At 36.1% G+C, this 15,485-nt stretch overlaps 1 pseudogene; it reads right to left on the bottom strand.

Annotated features, from left to right (window-relative positions):
- Positions 1-4,493: 4,493 nt before the first annotated feature.
- Positions 4,494-12,022, bottom strand: LOC131277854 (olfactory receptor 7A10-like; annotated as a pseudogene).
- Positions 12,023-15,485: the final 3,463 nt, after the last annotated feature.

Raw genomic sequence — 15,485 nt, 5'->3', positions numbered from 1 at the left:
GGGTTTTCATGAACATCACTGTCCCTAAACCCTACACAGACTCCAATAACCTCAAACATAAATATCCAATTTGTGGACAGAATACAAGAGTCTCTGTTACAAGGCTCATTTTCCAGTTTTCATGAATGCCCATCATTGTTCATCAGATATTCAGAACTATTTCTAAAACTGTACCACATCCTATGGTTATACTGAACTCACATTTGTGTCCCTCCTACCACTTTTTGTTGTGCTTCTACCTCCACATCCTCATGGAATTATTCCAATTCCTCCTTTAAGGCTCAGTTCAATCATGAGGTCCCATATGATGCCTTCACTAACTCGCACAGCACAGGATGAGTCCAAAGTTCTAGACCCTCTTCACCAGGAATTCAGAGCCAGCTCAGGACATGGCATGTACTCATTTCTATGTCTCTTTTTTTTTATTTTTTTTATTTATTTTATTTATTTTTTTATTGACTTTGTAATAATATTACATTAAAAATATATATGTGAGGTCCCATTCAACCCCACCCCCCCACCCCCTCTCTCCCCCCCCCCCCCCAACAACACTCGTTCCCATCATCATGACACATCCATTGGATTTGGTAAGTACATCTTTGGGCACCTCTGCACCTCATAGACAATGGTTCACATCATGGCCCATACTCTCCATTCCATCCAGTGGGCCCTGTGAGGATTTACAATGTCCGGTGATTACCTCTGAAGCACCGTCCAGGGCAGCTCCATGTCCCAAAGACGCCTCCACCTCTCATCTCTTCCTGCCTTTCCCCATACCCATCGTCCACCATGACCACTTTTCCCAATCCAATGCCACCTCTTCTATGTGGACATTGGATTGGTTGAGTCCATTGCACCTCTATGTCAAGAGGAGGCTCAGATTCCACATGGATGCTGGATGCAATCCTCCCATTTTCAGTTGTAATCACTCTAGGCTCCATGGTGTGGTGGTTGTCCTTCTTCAACTCCATCTTAGCTGAGTGTGGTAAGTCCAATTCATTTCTATGTCTCTTAACCTGTTTAGATATAATCTTATTGTAAAAGAAACAATGTGTCATTCACTTCTTCATTCACAGATTCATATTTAGTTCTTCATATTGTTTGATGACTAAATGTCAGTTGAATTACTAAAAGAAAAAATGGATGAATGTGTTGAACTGGATTCTTCCCAAAATTTTAGAAAAAGAAAAAGCAGTGAAACAAAAATCTCTATCTATGAAATTGTGTTCCACTGTGTGTCTTCTCCTGTGTATCTTCATGAGTGAGTGTCCATTTATATAGGACTCCAAGGGGGCAGGGACTCAACCCTGAGTACCACTAATGATATTCTCAAATCAAAGCTCTAACCTTGATTTAATCAAGTAAATGTAAAAAAAATGAATTTAAATCAATCAAAGGGTATCATATATAGAGGAACAGACCAGTTTACAAACATAATCGAAATCTCTTCTTGGAATTCATAAATAGTATCAACCTGCCACAGAGATCTTTAGGGATTTCATTTGCATGAAACTCAATAATGAGTTATTCTTTTATCTCTCTTCTTGATAAGATATATACTTCTCTGGAGGTAAGAAAGAAAACCACAAAGCAAACTCATGCCAGTTTTGACCCTCAGAAGACAGATGTGGAGAACCTTGTCCATCTCTTATCCCACTGAACACCTTCCTTCCCTGTAGGAAGTCACCTTTCTTTAGATGTGAACTCTAATATTACAAGGTTTCCCAAAATGGTTTCTCTATCATTGATAGTAAAAAAAGATTCTGGGTACACTAAAATATCTTGTTTCCAATCTGTCTCCTTTGGAGTCATGAGAATTCCCTCTATTAACAAGATTTCCTTTTCTCTCACTGCTTCTCCATTCTCCCCAAAACTTAGCAATATATGTGCAACTCACTCAATCATTTATTTCTTAATCATTTGACAAATATTTATTCAACAATACTGTATGGTAAATAGTAAGTTATGTTCTGGGAATGAATAGAAGAGTGAGATATTTTGCTTCTGCTCAAACAGCTCACAGCCTTTAGAAGGCATGAGATAAGCAAATAAGTAAATGCAACATAATAAGATGGTACTGGAGTCCTCCTGGAATATATTTCCATATAAATCAGGATCAGCTTTTCCATTTCTGCTAAAAAGGCTCTTAGGACTTAGATGGGAATTACATTGAAGCTGTAGATAACTTTGGGTAGTACTGACATCTTAACAATATTAATTCTCCCTATTCATGAACACAGAATACCTTGCCATTTACTTAGTTCTTTTATTATTTCATTCAACTTTTTTTTGAAGTTTTCATTGTGTATCCTGTTTAGTTAAAATTATTCCTATGCATTTTCTTCTTTTAGATGCTATGGTGAATGGATTTTTTTTATTGTGCATTTAAGAATGTTCTTTCTGTTGTATAAAGTAAAACTTCTTTTTTTCATGTAAACTTGATAGTTTTCATTTGGTTGAATTCATTTATGAGCTCTACGTTTTTTTGGGGGGCAGCTTGTCATGATGTAGATAAGGATAATCACATCTCTTTAAACATGATTTTACTTTTTCTTTCTAAATTGGGTAGCCTTTATTTACTTTTATGGCCTAATTTCTTAACTTCCAGTATAATACTGAATAGCAATATTGAAAGCAGTCATCCTTGTCTTGTTCCAGATCTCAAAGAGATAACTTCCACTCTTTCAGGATTGAGGATAAAATTACCTGTGTTTTCTTATATGTTTTGTTTATTCTGTTTAGAGAGTTATTTATATTTTTATTTTTCTAAGTATTTTTATCATGAAAAGGTGTTGGAATTTATCATTCACATTTTCTGCATCAATTGAGATTTTCATGTGATTTCCTTTTCATTGGGTTAATGGGTATATTACACTGATTTTCTTAAGTTGAACATTCATTTTGAATTCCATTTTGTCTTGGTGGGTAATTCTTGTAATATTCTCTTGGATTTGACATGCTAGTATTTGTTAAGTGTTTTGCATCTATATTTATGAGAGAAATTGCTCCTTGCTTTACTTTCTTTGATATGCTTTATGTAGTTTTGGCATCAAAATAACTTTAGTCTCATAGAATGAGTTTGGAGGCTATATGTATCTTGACTTCAAGATGAAAGATTATGAAAAATATTGTCATTAATTCTTCTTTGAATATTTCATAGATTTCATTTTGGAAGATGTCTGATCCTAGACTTCTAGTTTTGAGAAGTTTTTGATAACTAATTAAATTTCTTTATTCATTATGTTTTTGTTGAAATCTATTTCTTTTCAGTCATTGTAGATAAATTGCATGTTTTTAGGAATTGGTCCATTTCTTCTATTTTCTAGATTTCTGGTAGACAATTGTTCATAGATTTAATTCATAATCCCTTTAATGTCAGCAATATCTAGCAACATCCCTGATTACATTTTTTATTTTGGCAATTTGCATCCTCTTTCTTGTTTCTTTTTCAATCTAAAAGAACCTTTCCTATTTTATTGATCTTTTCCAAGAACCAATTTCATTGGTTCACACGATTGTTTTTTCTATAGTCTAGTTCATTTCTCTTCACTTAAATCTATATTATTTTTCTCTTTCTTCTAGACTTAGGTACAGTTTGCCCTTCTTTTTCTATTTCTCACAAATCTGTAGTTAGGCTTTTTAAAAAAAATTTTCTCTCCCCTTCTCCCTCCCCCCAGTTGTCTGTTCTCTGTGTCTATTTGATGCATGTTCTTCTTTGTCTGCTTCTGTTGTTGTCAGCATCACAGGAATCTGTGTTTCTTTTCTGTTGCGTCATCTTGCTGCATCAGCTCTTCATGTGTGCAGTGCCATTCCTGGGCAGGCTGAACTGTCTTTCACAATGGGTGGCTCTCTTTATGGGGTGCACTCCTTGCACATGGGGCTCCCCTATGCAGGGACACCCCTGCGTGGCATGGTACTCCTTGCATGCAATAGCACTGTGCATGGCCAGCTGGACACGGGTCAAGGAGGCCCTGAGTTTGAACCACAGACTTCCCATGTGGACCTCCCATTTGGTAGACAGATGCCTTATCCACTGGACCAAGTCTGCTTCCCTGTAGATAGGCTTTTGATGAGTTATTTTTTAAAATGAGGATTCACACCTATAAATTTCCCTGAATATTTTAAATTCATCCTAAGTCGGGCCTAACAGAATGAATTAGTTTAGCCACAAAATAATAAAATGGACTGTGATGTGTAGTGGATTTCAAATGCCAGCTGCAGTTTTGAGAGACTATCCACATTAAGGAATTTGAGATTCCATATTACTAAATATGTTCCATATGAAAATGAATTTAAAAATTCTCCTAAGTGGAAACTCTGGTAAGAGATTCCGGTAAAAGATGGATCCTTAGAATTATAGTTGCATTGTAAAGGTTAACAAAGTATAAATACATTAATCAAGTATGTGTACATAAACTTACCAACTCTAGTACTAATTACAGTTTCAAATGAAAGGACAGAAAAGCCACATGTAAGGAATGTGAAGATAGTGGTCACTGGAGGTTCTGAGGGCAGAAAACAGGAAAAACAGGTTTAATACAGGGGCGTTTTTTGGAATTGGGAATTGTCCTAAAAGATATTGCAATGACAGATGCAAACCATTATATATCTTGCCATAATTTATGGAATTGTGTTGAAGAGAGTATAAACTGCAATGTAAACATTTGTCCATGCTTAGCGGCAATGCTCCAGAATGTGTTCATCAATTGCAATGAATGTACTTCACTAATGAAAGATGTTGTTAATGTGGGAAAATGTGGGAGGTGTGGGGAGTGGGGCATATTGGAATCCCCTATCTTTTTTATGTGACATTTATGTAATCTACGTATCTTTTTAATAATTCAAGAATCTAAACAGACCCTAAGAAAACAAGTTATCATAACAAAAAGACAGAAAAAAGACAGGCAATAGGAATAAAAGCCTTTAAGTGTTTCAGATTTTGAAAATATTCAGAGAATATGAAACAACACTTTTTAATGAGTTTTAGAAAATTAAAAAGAATATTGCAATATATAAAATGGTATATTTCAATAATGAAATAAATAGAACCTATTAAACTAAAATGTACAATGATGAAAATTTAGAATTTCCAAGTAATGGAAATGGGAGAAATTTATCTACAGTGGGAATCAAAGATCCACTAACCCTGAAGCAGAAATGGAAAATAAATCAAATGTATATCTGTGGACCTCCTACATTTGACATTTTCTCTGTGTCCCTCCATGTACTGCCAGTAAAACATTACCTCTCATATTTTCTTCACAGTGAAACAGATCTACAGGTTGATTTCAGTGATTTATTGTTCCACTGATGGTTTCCTTCTTGGATAATAAATAAATACAAAATATTTTCATTCAGGAAACTTCAGGAAATGAAACATATATATAACCACACTTAGGATGATGTATCTCAGAGCTATTAATATGCAGGTGCTTCCGGTTCTTCTGAGAGGGGTGATCTGGAAATGAGGAGAAATGGGAAGTGTGGCATTGGAGAAAGACATTAGGATGTGAAATTCAGGACCTTCTCATTCAATACTGTTTGTTACTCTAGAATTTGCTTCTCTTGTAAACTCAGTTCTTGGCTGTGGAGGAAGGAGTAATTGTTCCCATGTTTGAAATATACTCAAACACAGGCTACCTTATTACAATACATTTTAACAGGTAAGGGCTCTGTTACAGTTTTCTACTTTCTTTTGGTTTAAATGATGTTCCTTGGACCTGGGTGTGTTTATTCTCACTTCCCCACTCTGGACAGGAAATCTTCAATTGACAGTATTCATCTTTTCTAAATTTCTCATGATAGGGTCCCAAAGTATTTATTCTACTCACACAACATTTAATTAAACAGAACAGAGCTCACTCAAAATGTATCTTGCCCTCCTTCTATGTAACATACATTTCATGGTTTTCAGACAGCAAATAAATCCCCCACTTATCCAGGAAAAATACTAGTTTTTCCCTCTGTAACTTGTTGTTTATTCCTCACCAAATTTATGGAAGTGTCTTTAGATGAAATTTATATTTTAAGGACTCTCTTCAAGGTTTCCCTTTAAAAAAACACCCTAACTGTAATTAAGTTTCACTGATAACAGACAATATGATGCTTCCCCCCTTTAGAGCCATTAATAGACTCTTAAGGAATAAACTTAATTTTACATGAGAACAAATTTATACCTTCACATATTTTAGGATCCTGGAGAAGAATAAAATTCTACTGACAAAACCAGGAATACATTTTTTTTGAAAGAAAAAGAGAAGATGCAGGAACGGGGAAATAAGAAATGATCTCAGTAATAACATAAGTTCTAGGAGAATATAATAGAGTTGAAAAGGTCTCCATTACTCACATATGATATTTGCTTAACAAAAATGTTACCTTATGAATCAGTGCACCAGCTAAATATTTAGGAAAGCAATAGGAACTTTCTTAGGGGATTTTGAAAGATACACAATCATTCTCTCTTCATAAATACACTCAAAGTGTAAGTAAGTTTGGCATCCACAACTGAGTCTTCTTAGGGTGTGAGATCAGTAAGGTACGTGATTCTTAGCAGTCTTTTCTCCCTCTTTCTGGCTTGCATTCCTGTCCTCCAGATGGGGAAACGGCAGGTGGTGGTGACTATTTATCAATACTAAAGACATGAGCTTCCTTCTCCCTGACTGCAGAAAGGGGGCATATTTGTGTGGTCAATAATTCCAGTGGAGTCTTCTTGATTATACAACGTTCCTGATTATAACAGAAATATTGTCTTTCTTAGCTGGACTGTTTTTCACTGTTTTCTATACTTAATTATTGAAAGATATAACTCTAGTTTCTTCAATAAGATGAGTGTTCATGCCTACCATGTTTTTTCTCAAGATTCTTTTTCAAAAATTTCTTGACTTTTTTATTTTTAAAGAAGCTTTAGATTATATAAATGTTACATTAAAAATATAGGAGATTCCCATATGCTCTAGCCCTTCACCATCCCACACTTTACATTAAGAACTTGTTTCATTAGAGTTGTACATTTGTTAACATTGAAGAACACATATTGAAGCATTGCTACTAACCATGGACTATATTTTAGATTATAGTTTACCCTCAATCTCACACAATTTTATAGGCTGTGACAAAATGTATAATGCCCCTGTTTCCAGCATTGCAAGGTCATGTAGGAGAATTCCCATTTCTCCAATATGTCTCCATAGTACTCCTATTCTTCCCTTCCCTCCCCTCAGAACCTCTGGTGGCCAATGCCTTTATTTCAATGATAAAATTCTTCAATTACAATAATATGTCTACAATAGAATAATAATAATTCTACTTATTATAATGGACAATGGACTAAAGTCAAAATTCTTAAAAGCTTTTATGTGGGAAGAGATTTCTGCTTGAAAATAAGCCTTTCATGTAAACTATTTTGTACAAGAACTGATAACAAAATAATAGTCTTGCAGGGTAGCAATTGGGAACTGATACATCAAATTGTTGGGAGTGATAAGACCACTGACACTATTTCCATGTGATTAATGTACATAATTGCTCTTGTATAGCTTGGAAAAATGATTCACAATATATTGTTTACAGTAACATTTAAAGAAGGCACCTAGGAAAGGTATTGACAAACTCGTTTATGTGATAAATGATTTTACTGAGAATCCTAATTCAAGTAATGTGGAATAAGGTGGAGCTCTTACTTGCACTGGAGAGAATTCCAGAAAAAAATGACAAAGTGAGGATTTTTAATTTTCAGATTATGGTGCAATCAAAAAACACAGACATTTTATAAAACTGCATGAATGATATATCTTTCCCTGAAAATTGCAGCCCTGATGAGTGTATGACTCACATCAGAGACTGAACGTGTGTGTTAATAAATTATAACTGAAAATGAATTCACAGCTTTACCAAAGAATATGAAGTGAATACAAATATGTAAGCAATTTTTAACATTTTCAAAAATGACCATTAGCTCAGAGAAATCACTAATTCCAAAATGCCACTCTGGCTTGCCATTTGTAGTGATGGCAAGCAAATCAGTTGATAAATGAAGCATTCACCTTAGTCTACCTCAGAAGAAAACTGCAAGCCTACATAAAAGTCTGAAATTATGTCCTAATATCTGGGTTTAATAGTAAAATAAGATATAGTATGAAATGCAGAAAAACACATATTTGCTTTTTATCACCCATAAATGGGGACTATTATTGTAGGGAGTGCTGAAAGAAATTTCCAGATAATATCCTTCAATATGGAAATATTTTTTAAAGGGCAAACTTATGTCACTGGAAGAATGATAAAATTATTGAAATCATCATTGTTTGAAGAAGCATAGATTGTGTTGTTGATTACAAACTCCCTTGAATTATGATTTTGAAGGCACAGGAGAAAGGCACATATTGGAGACGGAATGTGGATTACTATAAAGCAGTCAGATGACATCTCCAGTGTAGGATGTGACCTCTTTCAGGAACTAATGAACAAACCTTGGTAGCTGGTAGGGAGCATTTGCTAGGAGAGCTTATTTTTCACTAACACCATAAAACACAAGCAGTTTCTTTCATCTGGGAGTGACTGCAATACACTTTCATCCCTCCAGCACCTGCTATAATTTTATATATACAGAATAAACTGGATAAAATATTTTACTGCTGAAAATCCAGGCAACAGTTTCTATCTTCAATCCTGATTCCAGGAATACAATGAGAGAGCACATGATGTAAAACAATACAAAAGAAATAGGAATCCATGATATACAAAAATGAAACAAATATAAGTTTTTATTGGGTGAATGCCAGATTATCTCTCTATACACTTATAAAGTACCTAGATTAAGATCTCCTCTAATCCATATTTTATTTCTCCACCTTGTGTACCCTGGGATGGTGATGTCCACTCCACCTCTAAATTGAGAGTTGGCTTAGATCCCACATGGCTGATGGATGGAATTCTCCTGCTTGCACTTGTAGACTCTCTCAGTTCCCTGGTATGGTTGTTGACCATCCTCCCTCCCTGTTAGCTGACAGGGAAATCCAATGAATTGGAGAGCAGGTGTTGCAACTCTGCTGAGGCTCATTCAAGTCTCCTGGCCATAAAAAAACCCCAGCACAAACAACAGGTTGAGTAAAAGTGACAGAAGAGGAATGTGTAGAAAGAGCACATCTGAGTCCAACTCCATCACACTTCAGAGCACAAATTCCAAAGTAAGGCCTACTGGCAAAGCACAGAACTCCAGAGCCATCTGCCGTGACTGTAGGAATGAGGTATCTCTGTAGTCCTCAGGAGAACCACTGCCTGGGATAGTATCTACTTAGGCTGTCTCTGAGATCCTGCTGAAAGGTGCATATGCCTAACTCATCTGATGACCTCCTGACTCATTTTGAAATCTCTTAACTGTATGAACTCCTTTGTCTTTCCCATTTCACCTTTTTATTCAAGGTATTTTTCTGATTGTGTCACCAGCTGGTGCTTGGTAGTAATTCCTCAGCACCAGAGATTCTCAACCCAGGGGACATGTCTCATGCTTGAGGGAAGGTAATGTTGAGTTGACTTAGGGAGTGGCCACATTTGAGCAACATGGAGGCTCTCAGGAGGTTATTCTTAGGCACCCTGCATCTCTAGACCTAGTTGAAATTTCAAGCTCAAAGCTCCTAAGCATAGTCATCAGTATCATGTGCAATCATTGAACCATCCTTCTTCACTGGTCTTTGTTCTTTCACTTGGGGGATAGTGGCTCCTCAATTGGGGAATGCAACATAGTTTCCCAGAACAGGAACTCAGCACTCCCTCAGTTGTCATGTGAATCTCTACCTACTATGAAAATACCCAATTAATATCCAAGTATATTTATATACCCTGTATGAATGTCCTGGAGAACTGCCTCCCACCCATACATCCCCCATTAATGACATCCCACACCAGTGCTCCAGCCCTGCAATTGTGTAACGACTCTGTGATCCAAAACTTCTTCAAAATTATATGTTAATATATTTCCAAACTCAATTAATAGGAAAGTGAAATAGTAGCGATAGGTTTAAAGATTAAAAATAGAATATTTTTATTCTATATTTAAGAAAAACTAAAATAAAGTAAAAAATAGATTGGGGTATTAAAAATGCAAAATATCATAAAATATAGTTGACATTTTGCCTTCCTTTCATCACTGTAATAGGTGTTGCCCTGTATGTACAGTAGTAAAGCTATCTCCTCCATTCATTTCTCAGGGTCTTCATCCTTTGTTTTAAAAAAATTTTATTATGTCTTCAAAAAAGTTTTAGATCACAATAAAGTCACATATAAAATATAGGGGAATCTGATATGCCAACATCAAACGCTTTTCTCCCTTCCCCAGCAATTATCTTTTTAATGTGCATATATTTGCTATAGTTGTTGTACAGATATTGAAACATAGATAAAAACCATGTTTCCACTATGGTTTACATTATGGTTTATATTTTAGATTGTACAATTTTATAAAAATTTGGTTGTGTTATGGTTTACATTTAATTTTTTGGTGAAATTTAACAAGGCCTATATCCATCACTGCATGATCTTGTGGAACACTTCCATTGCCCCCAGTTGCCCTCTCTTCCTTCTATTCTATTCTTCTCTCCCCCACTCCTTGGGGCCCACAGTGACAACTAAGCTTCACTGCTTGAAGGACAAGACTCACAGATACTTGCAACAATGCTGAGGATTTGACACACTAGTCTGTCTGGAGACAGTGGCCATGGGAGTTGCTGAGTGATGGAAGAAGGAAGATGTGTGATATGGAGGCATTTTCAGGGCTTGAAGTTGTCCTGAATGATATAGCAGGCACAGATGAAGGACATTACATATCATGCCATAAGCCACTGAATGGACTGTGGGAGAGTGTAAACTACAATGCAAATGATAATCCACACAATCAGAGGTTGTTGATGTGAGAGGAGGAGGGTGGGGTGGGGAGTGGTATATATGGGAACCTTGTATTTTTAATGTTACATTTTGTGTGATCTATGTATCTTTTTAAAAAGACAACAAAATATTTCATTTTCAAAAAGAATCTTCTAGTGTTTGATCTCTGTTAATCATGAGCACTTTTGTAAACTTGAGACAAAGTATCCTTTTATAGACAGAATGTTTCCCAGCTTTTTAAAGGCCTGCTTTATGTCCTTGTTTCTAAGACTGTAAATAAAAGGGTTCAACATGGGTGTGACCACTGTATACATCACTGAGGCTATTGCATTTGCCCTTGAGTTTTGGGTAGCAGCAGAGCTAAGATACACTCCAAGACCTGTACCATAAAACAAGGTCACTACTGAGAAGTGAGACCTACAAGTAGAAAATGCTTTATATTTACCATGAGCTGTTGAGATTCTCAAAATTGAGGATATAATTTTATAGTAAGAGAAAAAGATCCCAGTGAGTGGTATAATCCCCAGAAGTCCACCTGCAAAATACATCACAAGGTCATTGAGGAAGGTGTCAGAACAAGCATGTCTGACTACCTGATTAAGTTCACAGAAAAAGTGGGGCATTTCCGTCTCTGTACAAAAAGACAATCTCAAAACCATTAAGTCATGCAAAAGAGAGTCCCAAACACTCAATACCAGGATGCTAACAGCAGGAGGACACAGATCCAGGGGTTCATGATGACTGTGTAGTGCAGGGGGTGACAGATGGCCACAAAGTGGTCATAGGCCATTGCAGTCAAGAAGGAGTTATCTAGTTGTACAAAAAGCATGAAAAAATACATCTGGGTGATACAGTTTTCAAAAGTAATGATTTTGTTGCCTGTCTGGATGTTCAGCATCATCTTTGGTACCGTGGTGGAGGTGAAACAGATATCAGTAAAAGACAGGTTGGAGAGGAAGAAGTACATGGGTGCATGGAGATGGGAGTCCAAGATGATGGCCAGGATGATGAGCAGGTTGCCAATGAAGGTGACCAGGTACATGGACAGAAACATCTCAAAGAGGAGAGACTGGATCTCTGTATCTTCTGAGAGCCCCAGGAGGATGAATTCTAAAACATAGGTTTGGTTTTCTGTTTCCATGTGGATGATGAATTTTCTGAGGAGATATTCAAAGCAGTGCAATTTAGCCTAAAGCAGTAATCAGAAAAATATCATAAATGGTACTGTTTGTATTGTAATTACATCAAGTTAATATTTTTATGGATTTTATAGAGATCTTGTACCCTTTTCTGAAAATGTCAGGGAAAACATATTTTCCTGCTTCTTCTTAATAGTTGTGATGGCTAGAAACCCTGGGCCATAATAGAATACACTTTGCCAAGGCAATAATTTCCATGATAAATTCTCTCAGACTTTATTTTAAGCAACAAACACTATGACGAGTTTTTTTGTACCCTGTAACAAAATAGAAAAGAAGAACAATATTATAGAAATCATATTATTTGGTTGTAAGAGTTACTATAAAAACACAATAATTTAAAATATTCTGTTGGTGAAATGGACAAATGACCCCACATAAATGGGTTCCACTAATGTTTCACAGAGGACAAGGGTAATTCAATGTAGAAAGTATGATCTTTTCAAGAAGTGGTGGTGGAACAAAAGTGAAGCAGGCTAGTAAGGTAGGGAATAGATGGATCTGGAACCTGACAGAGAGTCCACATGGACATCAAAAACCCCCAAGATGGCTGCTGGAGGAATCTCTCCCCTGGGATTCTGCTACCCAGAACAAAGACTCCTTCCTGAAAATATGAAAAAGCCCGGATGTACCCTGGGAACTTTATCATTGGGTCATCACTAAGGAATTTATGGGCATGGTAATCAATCCAAAAAGCAAACAACTGAAACCTCCTTCCCTGTCATTAGCAAAGGAGTGGAATAATTAGTTTAAAAGCAAACCATGAGGCTTGAGCTTGCTCTTGCCTAGCTTTTTGCCTATGGACCCATCTTGCCCTCTGCGTGTTGCTTTCATCATTTTTCCTCTGCCATGTGACCATGCAAGTTACTCTGGGGACTTATAATCTATAATGGAGAATTGTAGTTTCTAAATCAGCCCTCTTCATCACTTTTTATCCCCTTCCTCACCACCTGGGACCATGCTCTGTTATTTTCTCCCATTTCTCTTCCCTTCCTACCTGAATAAATTACTGACCTAACTCACCTGGCATTCTCCTGAAATTCACATCTGCAGCATAGCCAAGAACTTAGTTAAAATCTGGTAACAATAGGATGCACTCATGCCAAACAAAAAAGGAACTTAGGTGCTGATTGAATTCATTTCACAAAAATTAAATCAAAATGAATCATACCACTTTAAAGTAAAATACATTGTAAAAGTGCTAGACTAAAATGTGAAGAAAATCTAAGGGCCCATAGGTTGGAAATGAGTTTTTAGATATAGTAATGGAAGCATGATCCATGAGAGATTAAAATTTATAAGTCGGTTTTTATTCAAATGTAAAATATCTACTCTGTGAAAGACATTGAAAGACATTGTATGTAAGAAAACATACAGGTTTGGAAAAATACTTACAAAACACATCTGATAAATGATTTGTATACAAATGTAGAAATTAATATTAACACCACAAAATAAGAAAGCATATGCTGAATTAAAAAATATGCAAAAGATATAAACAGAATCCTAACATAGGAAGAAATTCAAAACACAAATACAAAATACAAAATATATTAAAAAAAATTCAACTTCACTGGCACCTAAGTATTATTACCAAATGCCAGCTAGCAATGTATCTGAAAAAGACCTTGACCAAAAAGGGGAAATATTCAGTGCAGATGAGATTTTATGGTTAAGAGATTTGAAAGTGGGTTTGGAGGTCATTACAGAGGTTATGCTTATGCTCATCTCAGCAGAATCTCACTATCTGTTACAGTAAACAGTGCCTCAAACAGTAGGGATCCCGATGGTTCTAGAGATAAGTAATGCAGGAATCTCAGGAATTTGGCACCCTGTCAGTAGACCTTACTTTGGAATTTATGCTCCCCAGTGTAAAAGAGTTAGCCTCATTTGTAGATTCCCAACATATTGCTCTTCTCTACATGTTATTTACATAAAGCCATGTGTTGGCACTATCCTTGTTAAATACATGAGCCAGAGCATTATGTTTTTGGTCTGTTCATGTGCCAGTTGAACCCTTACTCTAAGCAGACTTTCAACACTTACTTGCCAGGTCATTGGACCTATGTAGAACAACTAATAAGGAGATGGTAATGGACAGCACCTATCCTAAGGAGCAAAGAATGTCCGCACCTCTAGGCAAGATAGTTCCACCCATATATCCCAAGGGATCTAAGCCCTCTCTCAAATAGAAAGAGTGGGCATCGCCATCACAAAATCCTGAAGATTGGAGAATGAACAATGGCCTAAGTAGACATTATTTTTATATTATAGACTTATTATTCTAGCAATGGAAGAATGTTTATCATTGATATAAAGGCCAGGGCCACCAGAGATTCTGAGAGGAGGGAGCAGGCAGAATAGGTGTAATATCAGGGAATTTTCAGGACATTGGGATTGTTCTGCGTGACACTGCAATGATGGCTACAGGCCATTATATGTTTTATCAATACCTAAAATTGTGGAGGACAGGCTATTAACTATAATATAAACTATAATTCATTGTTAACAGCATTGTTTCTATATGCGTTCATCAATTGTAGCAAATGTACTATACTAATGAAAGGTGTTGTTACTATGGGAAAGAGTGGGAGGGTGAAGGGGTAGGACATATGGGTCCCCTCTATATTTTATGTAACATTTATGTAATCTAAACCTACTTTAAAATTTTAAAAATTTAAATAAATAAATGAATAAATAAACTAATTAAAATCTTTTAAAAATTAAACATCATCTGTCATTAGGGAATTGGAAGACTATGAACACAGTGATATGTGAACACATGCTTATTAGAAGAGATAAAAATTTAAAAACTGAGAATACCAATTGCTGTTGAGTATATGGAGCAATACATCTCTCAATCACTGCTAGTGAGAACACAAAATGGTTCAGCCAGAAGACAGTTTAGGTGTTTCTTGTAAAACTAAACATTGTCTTACCATACAATCCAGCAGTTTTGCGCATATATATATATATATATACATTATATATATATATATATATATGATATGAAAATTAGAGTCCACACAAAAGTCCACACATGAACGTTTACAGCAGCTATATTTGTAATCTCCAAATCTGAAAACAAACAAAATGTTGGTCAACCACCACAACAGGGAACAGAGAGAGTCCACAACTGCAAGCAGAATTCCATCCATCAGACATGTGGGATCTAAGGCCCCTCTTGATTTAGAGGTGGAGTGGTCATCACCATCCTCAGGGTAGAGAATAAAATAAGAAGTAGAGTGGACTTAATGGTATTCTACTATAGAATCATTGTGACTCTAGCAATGGAAGAAATTGTGTCACTGTGGTGGAGACAGTGACCATTGGAGTTGTTGAGTGCAGGGAGAGGGAAGAAGAGGGTGTGATATGGTGGCTTTTTTGGGGACTTGGAGTTCTCCT

The sequence above is a fragment of the Dasypus novemcinctus genome, unplaced genomic scaffold, assembly GCF_030445035.2.
Source record: "Dasypus novemcinctus isolate mDasNov1 unplaced genomic scaffold, mDasNov1.1.hap2 scaffold_69, whole genome shotgun sequence".
In the NCBI taxonomy this organism is placed as follows: domain Eukaryota; kingdom Metazoa; phylum Chordata; class Mammalia; order Cingulata; family Dasypodidae; genus Dasypus; species Dasypus novemcinctus.
The sequence above is the reverse complement of the archived record's forward strand: the minus strand, read 5'-3'. Positions and strand labels throughout refer to the sequence as shown.